General features: G+C 33.3%; 1 long non-coding RNA gene across 1 annotated transcript; it reads right to left on the bottom strand.

Annotated features, from left to right (window-relative positions):
• Positions 1–359: 359 nt before the first annotated feature.
• LOC131076836 (uncharacterized) lies at positions 360–3302 on the bottom strand. The gene is made up of 2 exons (XR_009113491.2): positions 3118–3302; positions 360–2566 (listed from the first exon to the last, which is right to left on the bottom strand). It is a non-coding gene; the product is annotated as an uncharacterized LOC131076836 (long non-coding RNA).
• Between the last annotated feature and the right edge of the window lie 14126 nt (positions 3303–17428).

Below are 17428 nucleotides of genomic sequence, written 5' to 3'. Positions count from 1 at the left end.
GTCACTGGTTACCTAGCAAGGGTTTGTGACTCATTTTCCAAAATTTATGATAACTTGCTCAAAACAAAGTGAAAGTGAATAAAATCAAAGCCAGAACTTCAAGGACTCATTTCTCTTTCAAGTCCAATACATTTAAGATGTCCACAATAAGGATTTCATAGTGAAAAATGCTTGGTATCAGACTGCTATTACCAAATTCTGCTACATCTAAATTTGGTGGCCTATTAGAGGCCTTACACATTGCATTTGAAGAAAGGTACACAATTTTTTTTTAAAGTTTCTTCATTTAGCATGTTATGGTTTAAAAGTTAAAATTTATTTCACATATGCAAGTATTCCAAGCAAGTAACAACAAAAGATTGCATAGAAATAGTTCTTATATTAAAAAAATGTGTAAGGTGTCCCACACGAGTCGTGGGAATAGTTGACTAGCTACAGACATACACTATCAGTGGGAATAGTTGACTAGCTAGAGACATACACTCTCATATAGTTATATAGCTAAGCTATATAAATAAATGAAAGCATGAGTGTAATAGTAAGGTGACCCGTCATTGCCTGGAATGGTGAGCCTGAGCTTGAAGGAGTGGTTGCATCCTCATCTACTCATCCATCTTCAACTTCTCCCGCTCTCATTCCATTAGTTCATGTAAGAATTGAAAAATTATGTTAGAGAAATGATGATAACCATACTTTCACACTCAAACTCATCAGAATGCATAGTCTATCTGCATAAGGATATCAAAACATATGCCTACAGCTATCAGTGAGCCAGATTCATAAAAAAGATATCAGAGGAATCGGGAGAATGTCATGAGATAAAAACAAATATCATGTTTTATCTAACATGTTTGTTCAGTGTGCAAGTACAGGTTCATGATAATACTCCATGTTCAAGTATGTAGATTAAAATTGGCTCCCACAAGGGTAGATCTTAGCATACTGAGTATTAATACCAGAACAGTCAAATATAGAATATCAATTATTATATGAGCCATCAAAGAACAAGTACCTACATCCATTAGCGCACACACTGACATATAATGGGATCAAATTATCAGATGACAATGGGTGTACTAGTAGGTTCAAATAAAGCTTCAAGGCCTCAAGGGAAACACACAGAAGTTACCACTATCCAAATAGTCTTAGAATAGTCACTCATGAAATGACACTCATGCAGCATATGAGACAAATAAAGGATCCAAAGTACTGTTGCAAGATATGTACTGTTGCAAGTTATGAAGAAGCCCAGTCAAAGATGAGGAAAGTGATATTTCCCAGAGAAGGTTCAATCAGAATTAGCATCAGTCCACATGATCAAAAGATAACCACAAACATTTAAGCATAAACCAAAGTCTCAAAAGAACATTAAGGTGCAGGCTTTTGACAATAATAAGTTGATTAAGAGAAATGTACATGGGCATCCAAGCTATCATGCATCTACAACAAGTACAAATGAAGAGTGTTTGTGATCCAAGGACAGTCATAACAAGGTATCAAAGAATTCAGACACGATGATATTCAAGATGGAATGATAATAACCGCATGGGTCCCAGTATTAAGTCACAATTCCCTCAGAACAACATTCAAAGCAAATTTCAGTCATAAAGTTGTAGTATGATAATTAATATATACGGTTTAGTTATATACAATGGCATTGAAGGTTCATCAAATGAGCAACATTAGGGATTATTTGAATGGATGCATGATGATATATAGAGAGTGGGTAGTGACTTAATATACAATCAGATATAACAGCCTACATGAAGCATGCATATATTCAGTAATGATAGCAATCAAAGCATTGAAGGTGGCAAGAATCATAGATAATACAAATCGGATTAGTCTTTAGTAGCATAAAGATGAATCACTGTCACAACAAAGATGACGTTATCTCAGTCACAGATCTATTTGACAACCTCATAACAACCATTATCACCTCATAGAAAAAGCAAGGTAATGAGATCCGAAGTCCTTGTCCATTCACAAGGAACAATAAACTACAACAGTTGTGATCAAGATCCACTCAAAATCCTATAGCAGCATCTTAGGGAAATGAATACAGTGATTGCATACAGACAAAGTGCAATGACTCACCATGGATCGGTTTAAAGTTTATTGTTTATGACTATTAGAACAATAAATTACATCAGTGAGATACATAGATTTGTAGTAGTCAATTATTGTCTTTCAACAGTCATCATATAAGGATGATCTGCAGCATAAACAAAAGCATGAAAGACATCAAAGCATAATGACACGGAGATATAGCACATCAAGCTCGTTCAAGCCATAGCACAGTAAACAACATGAACAATTAGCAGCATACAACCTTATAGCAGTTGCATGCATTATATCACCCTAGTGAGGTCACTGAGCAGTAAAATGAAAGTGTATCACAGTATTAAAGTCACTAAGATAGAGGATATTAAGAGCATGCCACTCTGGTATGGGTGCATTGAATGTTTATAGGAGGATCTTGTAAGATAAAGAGCAGTCAAAACCCTATATTTACCTTTTGCATGCATCCCTCATGTGAAGACAGTGACATTGAAGGTAGAAATCTCTGTTAAATAAGAAGCAAATTATTTTAAAAGACAGGCATACTCAGTGATCAAATCACTATCAAAACTTATTTGCTAGCTAACAGTAATCCAGGGTCATTCTCAGTCACACTACATCTTTACACTTACAGAGACAGTAGAGAGAAAGCCAACATGCAAATTCATAAGATAATATCTTGACCAATAGCCATAGAGCAATAAGTGGATGAAAATAATGTAGTCAAAGAAGCATATAAGATCTCAGTAGTTACATAAACAAAAGAAACCCTTGGTCCTTTCTCGCAGAGCTAAAGGAAAATAATTTGTATGACCAATACTAGAATCAATGCATGAAAGACCAATGGGTAACTATCTAAAGGAACCAAATAAGAAGCATAGATAGGTCATAAAAAACCTGAGCTCATGCATAGCATTAAGAATATAACGATATGGCAAGCGTAGCTTTTATTCATGCATATAAAAGATTTTTACAGAAACCCTTAGTAGATGCATGTTTAAAAAGCAAATATTTCTATAATAAGGCTTTCACGAAAAAAGGAAAAGTACTACATACCACACAGAGAACTTTGAGTTCGATCCCTGTAAGGCCCATGTCCAAAACCTTAGTTCGAGCACATGCACAAACTTCATCACAACATGTAGCCACCACGAAGACTTCTTTCCAGAATGCAGAATGAAAATAAAAGATTCTAGGGTTCGAGCTTCTCTTACATGCCCTAACTCGAAAATTAGAGTGGGTTTCTTTTTATTTGTTTTTTAGAAAACAAATTGCCACAAGGGTTAAAAGGCTTTTAAAAAACTTTTTTATTATTTTTTTGTAGTATTTATTATTTATAATTAGTATAACTTTGTTAAGATTTATTTTAATAAAAATATTGACAAAGTTATATCAAGATATAAAAAGGGAAAATAACTAAAAAAGTTAAATATTTTATTTTATCATTTATTGAAAATAATATTAACTATTTCAATAAATGATAAAATAAAATTATCTAAGTAAAAGGCAAAATAGATGGCATGCATAATTCATAAAAAAAGGGGAATATGTCAAACATTTGCAAAATTCAGAAAGGGGAGATATTTTGCTTTTTGGCTATATTTGGCATGTTGTTTTTAAGGGAAGGAGATGTTTTTTCTTTTCTACTATTTTTAGCTCAGGGTTCCATGCAGAGATTTTTCAGAGGTAGTGTGCTCTTTCAGAACTATTTTTAGCAATTGCAGCAGTTCTATTTTTAGCAAAGGGAGTTTTTTTCATGCACTTTCAATGGGAGACCTATTTTTGGCATGGTTACGCATGAGTTTTTTATGCTATTTTGGGCAAATCTGCCCAAGGCTTTTTCTCATGCAATTTTTTCATTTTAGAGTTTTGGAGATGTTCTTCATGATATCTATATATTCTTCTATTATCTTTTTTTTCCCTCTGGTTCTTTCTTTTTTGCTACACACAATAGAAAAAGCATTGTATCTCAACACTTTTCAGTTTTCAACATTGTAATCGAGATTATTTTCAGTATGCAATAGAGAGTTTCAGTTTTCTTGTCAATTATTCTTATTTTTCTATTGTCAGATAAATGATTTGATAGAGTTATTGTGATTTAATTTTGAATCAATTGCTTTGTCTCATTTATGCTTTGCAAATTTAGGAAGATTTCATAGTAAATTCAGGTTGTGGGTTGTGTTCATCCAGTTCCCAATTAGTTACATGTTGTTAAAAATCAATTTGCTTCATACAACATTGTAAAACTTTGAGCCTTCGCATGAAATATTGATGAATTTCATGATCTTATTTGATTTGTGAAATAATTATTGGTCTTTGTTGGGTTATAGTTTTAGGACAACAAGTAAAACTGCATCATTTTGGTGTATCACCTCCATTAGAATAGTTTTTCATTACATGCAAGCTTTCTATCCCTTTTCACAACAAAAGTTAAATTGTAGGAGATTCATCACACTGGAAGCCAACTTGATCTCCAGTGGTATACTTTTAATATAGGAAACCCACAAGCCTGAAAATATTCTCATGTTTCGCATAATTGTTTAGCTTTTAGTTTAGCATCACGAGTGCAATCCTTCATGACAACAACTGCTACATCCAGAAAACAAGAAAACTGCAGGGTAAACCTTGAAATTTTATTGCTTATGCCTCAATACATGATCCAACCAACACTTGGCCATGGAAATGAAGATATTTAAAGGCTTTTCCAGGACTCCAACATTCATAATCACCCTTTGAACACAAACTACCAACAAACCACTTCCTAATGCACTTTTTTTTTACAACAAATTTTGCATTGACAACATTGTCAATTTTGGCAATTTTGTGCAACTTGACTATAAACCCACAATGAGACCTATATGACTTTAAAGAATAATTAATACATCCAATTAGGCCCAAATAGCCTTCATACATAATAAAATACCTCATTTGATGCCTTGAACACACTTCATCCCTATAAAGACAATTTTGACAATGTGAGACAAGTAAAACCGTATATTGAACTAAAACATTACAAATTGGTTTTCAAGGACCTTATTACATGAGAATGGTCATTCATAGACCTTATTACATCTTGACATGCCTTTGAAACATAAAATGACTCAACATGGCCAAAAAGAAGCATATGGCCATCTAGGTGCTCATGCACCACTTCTTCCATTGGGATGTTCTTCATGGATGCTCTTACACGAGGATGTGAATTATTTATCTCTTCAGTTTATGGATGGATTCATGGAGCGGATTGTTGTATACCTTTGTATAATTTAATCCAATGTTGTAATATGATTCATGTGACATTATAATAGTAGGATAGAAAATTGTGTATCATGAGATAGCTATATTTGTAAATGGAGACTATGTATCTTGATGTTATTGGATCCGGTATTCTTAAGTAATGGAAAATTGGTGTAGAAGGTGTTTGTAATGTTCTTGTAGTTGTATATGTTATTGTAATCCTTGATTGATTCTATGTTGTATCTTGGATATTCATTATTCATGTAATTAGGGTTTAAATTCATGGTCAAATTAAAGTGTTGTTATTGGCCTAGTGATATTAATGGAATATTATTATGATGACTTAATTAAATGGATGGTCCCTTATTTTTTTATAAGAAGAAAATGTTAGGATTTGGATGTAGATTCAAATAAAGATGTAGAATGTGATGAAACTCTATGATGTTAGTTATGTTCATGTACTTAGTGTTGCATTAGGTAATGGCGATGAGATACCCTAGGGAATTTTAGTTGATGAGTTGATATTTATTCCACTTGTATATTGTGTTCATATGATTATGTTAAATTGTTCGTGTGTGTGTTTAGTAGAAGTTTGATCCATTTCATGTGTATTTTAAGTTATAAGTGTTGCATAGGGTAAGTATTTAAAAAAAAAAATTGTTATCTCTATTTGCATACTAGATTATTGTATTTCTCTAGGGTATTTTGGTGGGCATTACATCTGGTATCAAAGACCGTGTTGCAAACACTGGGATCTCTAGTTAAGGTTGTTTCTCTTAGTCTTGCATGGTATGTCATGATGTTCTTTGCAACTTGATTTGTTCTTTGAGATTTGTGTTTGGAAAGGGGCACTAGAACCTTGGAGATTTTAGATGTCTAGGTTTTGTATTCTCTCCCTAATCCTTTCTAGAAATCATAATAGTGTGCAATATATGTGTAATCATTACTTATGCATGCAAACTAGATGCGAGCAATGTTTAAAAGAATCTATGCGGTCTTGCTTTGCTCTATAATTTCTAGTGCTTACTAAATGTTAAAGGTTGTTTTCACCATATAAAGATTATACTATAAAGAGAGAAAATTGTGTGTATCCTCTTAGCCGATGCTATGTTTCTAGGATTAACTTGCTATGTTGAAATATTACACTAATTTACTTATGATTTAGCATCAATCGTGGTGTGTAATTGATGAGCTTGTATGAAGTGTATCTGTAAATAAGTAAATAGTAGCTTAATGATTCCATTCTCTCTCCTTTCATCTATTATGTAAATGTAAGGAAGTTAACTAGCAATTTATGAGTACCAAATGGAATCATTGGGTGTTTGTATATGGGTGTTTGTCCATGTATAATTTTTGTGTGCATTTATTAATTGTTTGGCAATGCTCTTCCTCCCTCTTCTCTCTACTTGGGTATAAGATTCACAATGCTTAGGAGTTTATCAATATTAAATGGAATCATTGAATAATCATTGATAAACATGACTTTGCATATGTACATTAAAAGGGAAGTTTGGATGGAATAAATTTGCATTGAAGATCAAAATTCATGTGTGGCATCCATGATTTTTGTTTTGAGAAGGATAAGCTAGGTAGAATATCTTTTGCATGAATAATGTAGAAATTCTTATGAAATAATAAATTAATAGATCATGTTATAGTATATGTGTTAAAAAAGGTAAAATTGGTGCATTGTATGTATAGTATAGGAAAATTCAAAATTTTATCATTGTGTCTTTACTTGGTTGGTAATATGAAAGTCTTAGCTTCATGAAAGAGATGTGTGGTTTTGATGAAATTTTTTGCTTGATCAAATGGATAGATTAAAGAAATGTCATCTCCTTACCCTATTTAAATTTTAAGTAAATTCTTGCTCAATGAATTATGTTAGGATGGATTGATAATGAATTAAATGAGGGTGAAATGTGTTCCTAAATGATAATTTCCCTTGAATTGCTAGAAAAAATTAGTTTACAAATAATTATAGTCAAGGGCTGATGGGAGATGAGTTAGAGTAGAATAATGTATGTATATGAATTTGTGTGACATTAAATGAAAATGGAGATAAAGTGGTTGGAAGTAAAGTTATTATATCTAGTTTTATGCTTAAAATAGACAATTTGACAAGTTAATGTTATGTTACGAAATAATCATAGGTGATAGGAGTAAATAATGAATTAAATGAGGGTGAAATGTGTTCCTAAATGATAATTTCCCTTGAATTGCTAGAAAAAATTAGTTTACAAATAATTATAGTCAAGGGCTGATGGGAGATGAGTTAGAGTAGAATAATGTATGTATATGAATTTGTGTGACATTAAATGAAAATGGAGATAAAGTGGTTGGAAGTAAAGTTATTATATCTAGTTTTATGCTTAAAATAGACAATTTGAGAAGTTAATGTTATGTTACGAAATAATCATAGGTGATAGGAGTAAGCATAATTGAAGTCTGATATTAAATTTTGTGTAGCAATAAAGCAATGAGATATGCTTCCTATAAGTAAATTGCTTTCATAAATATGTCATTGATAAAATTTTCTTGATGAAATCATGTAGGACATTCTAATTATTTGTATGTTAATTATTATGCATTGCGAGAAGTGGTGTATGTTATAGTACATCATCAAATGAATAATTGAGGTTATTATATATATTTACATTATAAATTGGTAAATGTGATCATTTTATAGATAGGATATCTTGAAACATTGGTCATAATATTAGTGTAATCCTTGTATGTGTATGAGACACTTTATCTCTTCCTAGGATATGTCTTCTTTTATAAAGGATAATTGCCTAAGGTTTTGTAAAAGATTGCATAGCATTAAATTGATGAAAAGAATATAGATAAATAAATAAATTTATGGTTTTAAGTGTCTACCATGCACTCTCTAAAACATTCAGGGCATTAGAACCTCAAGTGTAGTGTAGCGGTTACTCCCTCTTGTGTGACTAACATTGGTCACATCATGATCTAGGTTTGGATGAGTGGCTATATTGCCTTTAGTTATTTTGTGATTCATATGAAATTGGATTTCTAAAACAAAATTCCTTCATCTTTTTTCTTTTTGGTGGCACTGGCCACACTTTATTTTTTTGTTGATTTTGTCAGTAATTTTTCATGATTTAACAGTGAATTTGATAATCTTTTCTTTTTGGACTTTTTTCTTTTGTTGTTGTCTATAGTGGTTGTTCTGAATTTTGAGTCTTGTGGGCCCTTGTTTATGTTAAGTGTAGTCTCTATCATGTTCATTTCAGACCTATGATAGTGTGTGCGAGGGAGGACACCGCAAAGAAGTGCACGAGACTTAGCGAACAATTAGATAAAGTTGATTTTAGTTGAGTGAATGAAATATGTTTATAAGATGAAATATACTAGTAACTTGCTAGATTTTATGAAATGTTAGATAGAAATGTATTTGAATTTGAGAAGTTAGTAATACATAAAATAATTAAATATAAATGAACTACAGACTTCATCTATTCAATGAGTTCTTATGTATGTGTCATGTATAACTAATTGATAAGGGTGCCTATGAATGATTTATTGAATGACGGGTGTAACAAATGTTTGTATTCGGTAGTAAGATTTACTCTTTCTTCTAAGTTAATATGGTGTTGTGATTCATGCCTGGTGCTTTGGTATGGAAACTGAGATGTTTGAATACCATAAATCTTGTTTTCTCTTAAGTATATGGGTTACAGATTTCTACAAATTGTAGGATATTTTGATTTTATTTGGTCTTGAAGGAAGCTTACTCAAAAAATTTCCCTTCATATAGATGTATGACATGGCTTCTTCAATAAAATAGGGGTGTGTGTATGTGTAAAATATCATGTAAAATGTATATATGTCTTCTTATTTACATACAAATATATGTTAAAGAAGTGTGTCCATGCTTGAAAGGTGTGAGTAAATGTGATTTTTGTTTATAAATGTTGACTCAATGATAGGATTTATAGTTTTGTCTCACAAAATGTTTTGGATTAAGTTGTCTCACAAAATGTTGCTACATGATGCTCTCTTGAAAATATTTTAATGATTTAAAATGCTCATTATAACTGGTAAGAGTTTCTGTCTTTTTTTATCTCTTGTGTAATGCATTAGTTGAATAATTGGAAACTAAAACAAGGAACTTTTGTTGTTATTTTCTTACTTTGAGACTAGGGGGGGAAAATGAAAAAATTGAACTCATTTTTTACTAGTTGATGAATTCTCTAATGGGAAGATTAAGTAAATTGTCTGTTATTGTTCTAAAGGAAAAATATAATTTGGATATGTTTAACGGAAGTTTTAGATTAATGTGTGTGTACCTTCACCCTAAGCTTTACGACTTCTAGGAGTAAGTCGGGGGAGGATGTAGTTCCCCTCCCTAAGTCATCCTTTAAGAGAGGATGTGATAAACACTTTTAGATTTGTTCATATTCTAGTTGTCTCTTATTTCATTCTTAATATTGATATTCTCATTTACATTAGTGGATTTATTATGATTATTAATCATATGCTTTGGTTTGATTATTGAAGATAGGTGAATGATTAAGCTTCATGTTTATTTCACTAGTTAGGACATGAGGTTCATGTTTATCTCTTATGTTGAATAATCTTAGACATTTCATATTTACATTTGATACATTATGATTTGTGTGGATGAAGTTATATCCTGGACTATTATGATGATCTGACTTATGTCTAGTGATCTAGATGCACTCATTATTCATGTATGGATTGTATTGCTTATGAGGATTTTATTGGAATCTTACTAGTGGTAAGCCCACTTCATGATTATATTGGATGAGTAGAAGTTTTGGTTGTTGTGATTTCTTTCTATTGTATTCGTGGTAGAGACGATGTCATATCACTCATTACAATCATGATATAATGGTGTGATTCTCTTTAGTAGTCCAATGATTTATGATATATGCAATTGTACATGTTGTCTTGTGATTATTGGTGGTTGCAGGTACTAGACATCGACTTCACCCAATCTCATAGTTATGAGCATGTCTTAATCCTAATGGCAAGTTGATCTGAGATGACATGAGTTCCTACTACACATTCTAGGCTTAAATTGATACTCTTGTCAATTAGTGTCTTGGCTTGAGTCAGTGGTCAATGTCATATGGTATGATGTTCAACCCTATGTTAGGTTGCCTTGTGAGTTTGTGATTATTTATTAAATTAATAATTAATTGATTTATATAGTTTCTTAAGCATTAAAATAAATTAATGGATGACATTAATGTTTAATATTATTGTGTGATTATTATTATTGGGGGATTTATTATTTATTAATGATTATTCCATGGACTTATGTTTAATTAATGATTTTATATTATTATTATTTTATGGTTTAATATTTATTTGAATATTTATTAGTCTTTGATTTATTGGATTTACTATTTATCATTTATTTATTTATTTATCTATTTATTTATTTGTTATTATTTATTTACTTACCCTTTGTTATGATTGGTCCTCTTGGGAGTTGTGATTGTGAAGATATTAATATTTAATTGTTTGTTTATGTATTTATATTATTTTGTGGTTTAATATTTATTGTGCATTTGATTTTTTATTTATTTTTATTAAACCCTTTCTATTTTATTTATTGATTAATGGACTTATTTATTATTTATTATTGTTTATTCTTTTTACCCCTTTGTTTATTTAGTATTTACCTTACCTACCCTCTTTTATTATTGGCTATGATATTTGGAGATTTAAATAATATTATTTCATATTAGTTTTACCTTGATTTTAGGCATGGTAGGTGTGAAATATTATATTTTTAATTATTTTGTTTGACCGATATATTTCATAGTTTTGAATGAATTATATTTATATGGATTTCTGAGCATTGTCGTGGGTTGTCTTGCGAGAGATTATTTTCCCAATATAGTGCGGATCTTGATTTTGGCTTTTGGAATTTGGGAGCTTGGCTAGATTGTGGATTGAATTTGCTCCTCATCGAATCTTCATAGTCCATTTTCTTCTATTCCTCTAGGTTGGAATTTTGATCCTTTGTAATTCATTTTCAAATGACTGCCTGCAAAAGATTGTCAACGGAAATGGGAATTGAGAGATTTTCTATAAGATTTTGATTATATGAATTTAAATATACAAATATGAATCTTGGGTTAAAATTATATTCTATGTATTTTTTTTTCATTCGAGAAGCTGGGATATTAGTCTGTGTTCGCCATGAATGGCTTCTGCCTGTGTTGTGTCATAAAATATATGTTGTTCACTAGCTTGAGATTTCCTGGTGGAGTTGATTCCTTGGTTCTTATTATGTATTGCGCCCAACTTGGGAAAGTTTTTCACATCGTATTTTTAATCTTATGTATTCTCTAGGCTTTGTTGTGATTTTTCACTTTTGATTTATGAGTTTTAAGTCTCTATGGTGCATGCGCTAAAACTGTCACGTATATGCGCTAAACTGGTTAACAAATGCATTAACCCATCATGTAAATGGATTAACCCATCATGTATATGCACTATTATGGTGAGGGAATGTGCTAACCTATCGTGTTTATTCATTGTTTTGTTGTTCAAAAGCACTGCACTATTTGGTGTTGTAATGGTGAAAAATTAGGGTTTCCACCATTGGATGTATGAAAACCACTAATTTACCATTACATTCAAAAGAGGGACGAATCCAATAAATTTAGTCACAAACCAATAACGATAAGGACTGAAATACTAATTGTATTCAAGGGTGGTGTGAATTTGTTTACCCTTTTTTATGAGTTGAAATGCTAAAATTAAGGGAAAATATTGAAAATGAAGGTAAAAATGCAAAAATAGTGAGCTACAGTCATCAAATTGAGGCACACACTTGGATTTGAACAATATATGCAAATTCAGACATGATCCCCAAAAAGCTCCAAAAATATCAAAACTGGAAGACCCGTTGCTCTAGTCCCAACTTTTTGCATGCCAAAGAGGGTTGATTTGTCTCTACAAAAAATGCCTATTCTTGAAGATCACAACTCTGTACCTTTTTCCTGCACATAGAAAGAAAGGGAAAAAGGTTGGGAATAGGTATTTTCCTAAGTCAAACCTTTCTTTAGGAATTAACCTTGATTGAAATACTGTAATACTAAAATAAATAATGGAAGGATATACCTCAAATCTGCAATGAATGATAATGATGATTTGCTTCTTGAATGTAATCACATATGTTGTATGAAATGGCATGAACATGAAAAACCCTAATCACACACACATGCTTGCAAATGAATGATGTAATGTTGCTCCACAATTAATGAATGAAGAATGCAACCATGAAGATCTCTAGAAATGCTTGATGGTGAATGATTCAAAACTTGAATGCTTGATAATTATAATTTCACCATTCACTTATAATGTCTTGTTATGCAAATGAGAGGGGAATACCTCCTTATATACTTTCCAATGAAAAAATGTATTAATTTGCCAACATAGGCCAACATGGGGATAGATTTCCCACTCATTTTTGAAGATGCAAGAAGGAACCAAGAAATGACCCATTAAGGGGGACCAAAGCATGGCGATTTGATCCTAATGAGGACCAAAGTGTCACGCTCTAGTCCTACCCTAATTTGGGGCTGGGACAAGGGGTTGTTATGTGATGTGTTGAATGAAGACAAGCCAAATTTACATGGTATGAGCATAATTGAGCCTTAATTAAGCATTAGGGGATGTACACTAAAGTGAGGGCCCAAAATGTAGACTAAATTGTAAGGGATTACAATTTAAGATTCTACATTTAGCCCCAACTTTAGCGAGAGTATGAGCTTATGCAAATACTCACGGTAAAGTAGAAGAAAGAGAGATGAAGGAGAGAAGCAAATAAATATCAAAATCACAAGGAGTATAAGACATCACTAATTTCAAGGAACCAGACCCCCAATATTAGGATCTTAAGTCACTCAACCATATGCAAGGACACACAAAACAAGACAAAAACCAAAAAGACAAATACAAAAGGGCAAACAAAGCTAAAAACACAAAAAGACACAACACACAAAAGCTACCAAAAACAAGACCTCAAGTCAACTAGTTGAAGAGACCTCGATATCAAAATGTCTCAACAACTAATATCATTCTTAAAAAATGTCATCTCACGAACAGAAGTGATCACATAAAAGAGGAAAGCACATACCATCCATGAACTATCAATAGCCAAGCTACAAGCTCATGAGAAGAAGGAAAGAGAGAGCATGAATACGTGCTAGATGTGCTTTTCCAAGTGATCCATGAGAAGAATGATGAAAAAGGACATAGATACCTCACCCCTAAATGTTTTTATCTAGGTGATCCATGTCAGGGAGGAGAGTAGGAATAGCCTAGCCATGCTCGACTAGTTGCACTCATCATCGTGCGTGTGTGCAAGTGATGTCTGGTTTCAACTATGAAGCACCTCATTTTTTAGTGTGCATCCACCTGTTTAAGACATGCAATGTAAATACAAATGCCAAGAGGTGATTGTGTGTGCAAATGTAAAGAGGTGGATGTCTGTACAAATGCCAAGAGGCAAATGACAGATACATGTCTGGATTCCAGAACATCCTGTGTAAGACTTTTCTCTAGTTTTGGTGATGTGTAACCCCATTTAAGAAATATATCAATGTTGCGTCTAGTTTCAAGTGTGAAGGATATCGTGTAAGAGTTTGTTTCCTCTGTGTAGCATCCTAAAATTGCACCATTTGCAATATTGACTGCATTTAGAGTCCTCACCTTAGTGTTCATGTCCTCATGCTTGATCAGGACCCATTTATCCTTGCACTATGCAATAATGCCCATATTATTACATTCCACCTTACTAGGACCCTTAACCCTGGCCCAAATATAGGGTAGGAGTAGGGTGTGGTACCTTGGTCCTCACTAGGACCATGGTGCCATGCCATAGTCCTCCCTAATTGGGCCCCAATTTAAACCCTTTTCCCTATCTCAAATTTGAGCGAGAAACCTTTCTTCTTGTCGACCTATGTCAAAAAAATTATATGTTTGACGACGGGAAAGTATATAACGAGGTCTTCCCCTCTCATTTTGAACAATAGGAGATATAGGTGAATAATAAGGAGATGTACATTCAAGCAATCAAGCATTCAAGCATTGAAGTATTCATCATCAAGCATTTCTAGAAGTCTTGAAGGACGCATATTCTTCATCTATCTATAATGGAGTAACATTTACATCATTCCTATGCAAACATGTGTGTGTGATTAGGGTTTTGTTATGTTCATGTCATTTCATACAACATATGTGATTGCATTCAAGAAGCAAAGCACCATTATCATTCATTGTAGATCTAAGGTATACCTTTCCATCATTTATTTTATGTATTTGTAATATTTCATTCAAGGTTAATTCCTAAACTAGGGTTTGACTTAGGTAAACCTTTATTTCCAACCTATTTCCCCTTCTTTTTATGTGTAGGAAACATGTATGGAGCTACGATATTCAGAATAAGCTTAATTTGTAGAGACGAATCAACCCTAGTTGACATGCAAAAAAGTAGGAGGACCAAGGTGCCCACCACCACAGTCCCAACATTTTTGGAGCTTTTTCGAGGATCATGTTTGAATCTGCATATATTGCTTAGATCCAAGTGCATGCAAAAATCTCACATCTGTAGCTCACTGTTTCCACATATTGACCCTCATTTTTAAACATTTTACCTTAATTCAACATTTCAACTCACAAAAGAAGAAATCAAAATTAATCCAATCCATTTAATGTTTAGCCCTTATCTAATTTGTGATTGAAGCTAGTGGATTCCCTTCTTCTTTTGAATGTAATGGTCCTAAGTGAAAATATTTAACGGTTTTCATCCCTCTAATGGTGGAAACCCTAAATCCATTTTCCACCTTACATTTTGGTGAACTTGACTCTGTACATTTTTAATTCTAATTTACTTTCTTAGATCTGATTGTTTATGCAATTTAAAATTTAATTTTTCATTTACAAGTTTGATTTCCTTGTAAATTTTAAAAATTTAGAGGTTAATTGTAACACCCCTCCAGGAAACCCCGAAGGGATTAAACTAAAACACTTGAAAAGAGTAAATAATTTTTTTATAAAAACTTTAATAAGTTAAATGATGCATTAACATTTCATTTAAATGACACAACGAAAGACTTAACCTAACTCCTAAAGGGTTTTCCAACATGGTTTACATGATTTAAACTAAACATTGCTTATCGTTAATTAATCCAATTAAGATGATTTAATCATAAAGACACAATTACACTAATCAATGATTATTTAATTCAATAGTATGAGATATCATTAACATGTCTAAGTTCCATTCGAGATGATTCTTTCCATTACATTTCATCAGAGATACTAATAAAAGATATACATTTAACCATTTAATTTTCATCCATACATTTCTTTTGCATCACATGATTGAAATAATATTACATTGCACTAAATCACTAAGTCTCATAGGAACATATAATGTTTACATTTAAAATTACATCTTGCCTTGAAGGCATACATAACAAATAATACAGCTGACCATATAAGGTCCAAGATATACAAACAATGATCCAAGATGACGGATATGATCCAACTGGAAGTACAAGACGCTCAAATCCAAAGAGCAACTGGAACACCTGTGAAAGGAACTCATGCAAAAAGGAACAAATACACCCGATGGAAAGTGGCACTACCACCTGACCATGTGGCTCAAAAGAACCGTCCCACCATGCTAGGAGATAGAAATAAGATGCACTAACAACCTACAAGGTATGCACACATGGTCTAAACACAACATCGGGAAACTCACATAAAGCTTATACTCATAGAAAATGACTCCACAACAAAACTCCAGGTGACACCAACAAAGCTACACACTAGTGACCTTAAGGGAAGAGTGTCATCACATAGCTTGGAATGGTTATCTTGGAAAGCCTCCATAGGTCCCGAACCTCATCCAAGTCTCATGCGGACCCAAACAATCCTTTCGTGAGGACAAGGTTGTTGGTTTGCCATTGTAGGCCTTCCCACTGCATCATGGGTTTGTACTAGCACTCAACCATGAGTGAGGTACAATTATCTTATTTAATGTTTTAGCTACCAAAACCCCTAATATATTATTAGATTATCACTTACTTAACCAACTTTTGAGGGGTTATCATGCTAACCTCTTTGGGCGCGACCCCCACTCGAAAGCCACTCTTCTTTAGGGCACTAAACAAACATTCCCCAAAAGAACTCCAAAGCCAAAGTACCAAAACAAAATTACACAAAAGAGTTCAAAACCACTGAGAAACAATTGGTCAAACAAGCCCTTTCACAAAAGTTAAATCAACTGACAAAATATAGTCAGCTCACATGACTGACCAACAAAAAACACCACACGAAAAAAAATAATTCCATTTAACCTTAAAGACTTGCACCTGCTTATGCCTCGGTTGTTTCCTTATCGGCGGTCTCCCCCAGTTTAACTTTGTCAACCTCTCCCAGTGCTTCCCGCTCTCTATCCAAGGGCAAAGGCAAAACCCCTATTAAACGCAAACGTATTGTCTTTGATGACAATTCTTCTTCTGAGGATGTTGAGAACGACAATCCTTCCCCTGATTCTGAGGTTAAAAGGAGATCCTCCACACTGGCTTCCAAAAGCCGCAAAAAGAAGACCCTGGTGATTGAAAATCTTGACTTAGAGGAGGACCCCATTGGAGACAAGGAGGGAGAGGACCCTAATCCCACTATGGGGGCCCCTGATGGGGATGTTGTGGATGTGGATATGACTAGGGACCCCATGGTTCTGACCACTGTTGGCGTCGCTGACATGGGTAATTCTGAAATGCAAACCCAGGACCCTATTGATGTTAAGGATACAGCCCCTATGAACAAGAGCACTTAGGGTGTCATGGGCGAGGAAATTTATGATAACAAAGCCTTGGACTCTGGTAACTTGGACCCGGATTTAAAATGGTTGAACAGGTGATGCAATCTCTCCCCCTGATGGGCTTGGGTAATGACATTGATAACTCCCCTACTGGAGATGTGCCTAAATAGATTGAAGAGAGTACGGATGACATGGCTACTGTGAACCCCCATGGTGTCCCTACTCTGCAGCAAATAGAAAAGTTGAGCACGGATGTGTTGGACATCACGCAGAGGATTGAGAACCTCGGCT

This window comes from Cryptomeria japonica, chromosome 9, assembly GCF_030272615.1.
Source record: "Cryptomeria japonica chromosome 9, Sugi_1.0, whole genome shotgun sequence".
Taxonomy (NCBI): domain Eukaryota; kingdom Viridiplantae; phylum Streptophyta; class Pinopsida; order Cupressales; family Cupressaceae; genus Cryptomeria; species Cryptomeria japonica.
This window is presented reverse-complemented; position numbering and strand designations above follow the sequence as displayed.